Below are 3,817 nucleotides of genomic sequence, written 5' to 3' on the forward strand. Positions count from 1 at the left end.
GGAGAGTGTGATTCTTCGTAGAATATATGTTAAAATGATTTAATTAGCTGTGTACTGAAACTTTCGGTGCTGGGCTTTCTAAAGATGCATCCATATTCAGACAGCTATTTATATTTAAGATACTGAAGAAGAAGAAAAAAACTTCCTGAAGTATCTGATGCTTTTGGTTGTCCTAAAAACTTAAATCAAGTTGATAACTGTTTTGATTCCATAATACTAGACTCTTCAAAGTTAATGTCTTAAATTTCTAAAATTGCTCTTGTGGCAAGAATTCTACAATACTCTGACTTTATAGGAAAGTAACACACTAGTATTGAAGCAGTTCATAAATCTTTGGGAAAAGCTTTTTCATGCAGTATAGGTTGAAGTATGCCTCTTGTGCACCTTCCAGGCAGGTTGAATTTGTTCAGATGAATCTACTTTAGTCTGATCGGAATTTTGTTTAGCTTCCTTTTTTTTCCTTGAGTGACTCCTTTAATGATACTTAGATCTATTTCAATGACTTTGCCTGCAGATTGTCACCTAAAAATATCAAAGATCACTGGGAATGCGTGACAACCCAGAAAGTAACCTTTTGCGTTGCTCATGAAGACTTCCAGTCACCAAGCGTTCAGTCCTCTTGCAGAGGACACTGAAAACCAGATTAAACTCAAACTGAGCAAAAAAACCTTTTTTGTAGTTACCTGGAGAGGATAGACTGAGATTCCTAGCTATTATAATAAAATACACGGATTTCTCAGAGTTAAACAAATGTGAATATTAAACTTACTGTGACTGTGTGGTGTTACCTGATCCTGAACTGGTAATCATAGAATCCTTCCTTTTAACACCTTTTGTATACTTTTAAAATGGTGTGGAGGGTAGGCCATGTGGGATGCCTTTCATTAGAACTTGGAAAGAGAAGTTCTACTATTTGTTTTATTGGTCTCATCTTGTCAAGATGAGTAATGAAATCTATTGATGGTAAGTCATTCTTTTTTGGCAATAACTTATTTCAGTGCCTTAAAATTGGTTTGGGTACAGGGAAAACAGATCATGCATGTTTGCAAATTGAAGCTGAGAGTAAAAACAGTTTCATCAGTTTAAAGTGGAAATATTATACATTTAAGTGGGAATCATTTTTAAATCTGGGGAACAATGGTGGGTAGATAGAATCAAACTGTTACCAGCATTTATCTTTTTGTTAGTGTAACATTTATTCTAAATCTGCCACATGTTCAAAGTCATGATACCTTTCAAGATTAACTATTGGGCATCCAGACTTCAGTGAGTGATAGCAAATAAAGACTATTTATCAGGGCTTTACTCCTGCAGACAAAAGTTGCTTTAGGGATATAAGCTTAAGCATGCTGCTACTTACAAATTTGTATTTCCTTGGTGTTGTAGGAGCTGAAATTACTAAAACAGCCTGATGTATACTTGTTTTGAGGGGGGGTTGGCTGATGTGCCTTCAAATGCTGCAACATGAGGGAGGTACAGGGGGAAAGTTTATGGCTGAGCAACTCCGAGTTGACTCAGATGTCAAGAGCTTAACTGTCTTGTGCTAAACAACAGAAAATCCCATCAGCCCTAGAGTAATCTAAGGAAAATATTTAGGTGAGATGGCACATAAACTGCTTGTGACTGGTTTTAGGGATTTGGTCTGGGGTCTTTATATATTACTGTCAGTTACTGCTAGAGAGAGCAGCTTTCTGGAAAGCATCGCATTTCATCAGAAAGCCAGTAAGGTTATTTGGGAAAAAAAAAAAAACCACAAAGGAAACCCCTTAAAGTAAAAGGAATTATACCAAATTAAGACTTGAAAATTGTCCCTGGATGTTCACTGTCTCCTACTATTTTCATTTCAGAACACACATGCCTTTACAGCTAGTAATAGCTAGTGGTAAGCTGTATGTAACTAGATAGGCATGATTCCAATTAAAAGTTTTATCTGCCTTTCTTGAACCAAACACTGATTTGCTTTCACATCCACAGTCAAGATTTCACACTGGAATTTAAAGTCAACAGATGTGTAAGAGTAGAATTTCTTAGGATCAGGTGTTGTGATCTTGTCATTGGGAATGTTCCAAATGATATGCAAAACAAAATTTCTCGTTGAAATGAAGTATGCAGTTGTGTCTCTATACATACACAGAACAGCCTGCATTTATATATACGTATACGACATGGATGTGACTGGCGGGGGGGTGGTGTGTGGATGTTGCGTTTTGCTAGTCTTTGTTAGCTGACTAACCATTGCCTGCCTCGTGGTGGTGCTGATGTTTCACATGTGGCTGGAAAGGCCGTTGGGGTAGCAGCCTTACGGCTTCCAACTGGGTCAATTATATTTTCCCTAATTTTTTTTCCTCTCCTTAGAAACAAACAAACTCCTAAACAAAAAAGAACTTAGAGCTGTTAGAACTGTTTGTGTGGAGTACAAACTCACAATGAAGGGCCCTTGCTTCACTGGCTGACTTCTTGTCGAAGCTTGAATAAACACGCAGTTTAAGCTGTTAGGATGGTTAATCCACTAACTTCTGTTTTAAATGGCTTGTTCCTTGTCTGGATACAGCGCTAATTCTTGCTACTGTACATGTCAAAACTGTGTTTATTTTTCTTCTCGGTGTTGATTTCTAGGGCTGGCTAACTGAAAACGGGGAGGGGGGGGGGGGGGGGGGGGGGGAAGCATTCATAAATAAGTGCCCTCGGCAGCGTTTGTTGCAATTCACTGGCTACAGATCTCTGTAAGCAAATGCCATATAGGCATGGCATGCTTGCTGCACTTTGACCAAAAGGGGAAATATGGGAAGTTCAAGAAGATCTTAAGTAATATTAAGAAAATAAGAGTTCCTATTTTAAACTCTCTTCCCTAAGTTATATTTTAATAATAGCAGTATAGTTAGGACAGGGCAAGATTTTTGTTCAGCTGCTTGAGTTTGCTTATTGGAGCACCCTTGTTCAATAGTTTTGTATTTTCAACTAAGTTGCTTTAGTACAGTGTCTTGAGAGAATTCGCATACTTATTGGATGATTAACTATTCATTTGAGTATTTATAACTACTGGTAGTAATCTGTCTTTGTTTTCCTTTACACTTCTATAAAGGTTCCTTTTATGGAAGGGAAAAGGATACAGATGGTGTTTGCCACTCAGTGTCCAAACTGCTGAGCTGGGGCCCCCTTTTAGAATACTCCAAAGGCAGGAGTTCACTGGTCTCTTACGGTTTAAGTATGGTTCTGTTTTGCTACTGTGAAAGCAGGCAAAATTGCTGCTGGCAAGACAAACCTACACTCCAGTCTTCTCATGTTTATGGAATCACACACACAAATAAATGTGCCTGGTCTATTTGAAGAGGTAATTGGCCTGTGGTCACTACCATATGTGAATGTCCGTGTAATGCAATAAGCTGGGCTCCTGCTTAAGCTAGTTAGCAAAATAACTGCATCTCAAGTAGATTAGATAAATGTAAGAAAGGGGAAAAATGGGATGGTGAGTTCAAAGGGTAATCTTTCCCAAGGAGTGTGTACCCTTCTGCCTTGCACCTTTCGGAGATAAGGAAAAGTATAAAAGCTAGGGACACTTAAACCCTTTATAATTGCAATTACAGCAATGCTTGCCAAGAGAGAAAATGAAGATATGCAAAGGGTGAGGGAGGGAAAACCTATGGCTTGTGTGAGGAATCCTCTTAAGAATAGTTCTTTGACAAATTGCTTGAAAGCAGAGCTGCTAATAGTTGCAGATACTAACCCATTCTGTGAATGACGAGCATGCTCTTAATCACTTAAGATATTTTCAAAAAACACTTTGCATCCTGCAGTGCTCGTTCTTAGTTTCTTACTA

This window comes from Falco punctatus (genome assembly GCF_963210335.1).
Source record: "Falco punctatus genome assembly, chromosome: 5".
NCBI classification, from domain to species: Eukaryota; Metazoa; Chordata; class Aves; order Falconiformes; family Falconidae; genus Falco; species Falco punctatus.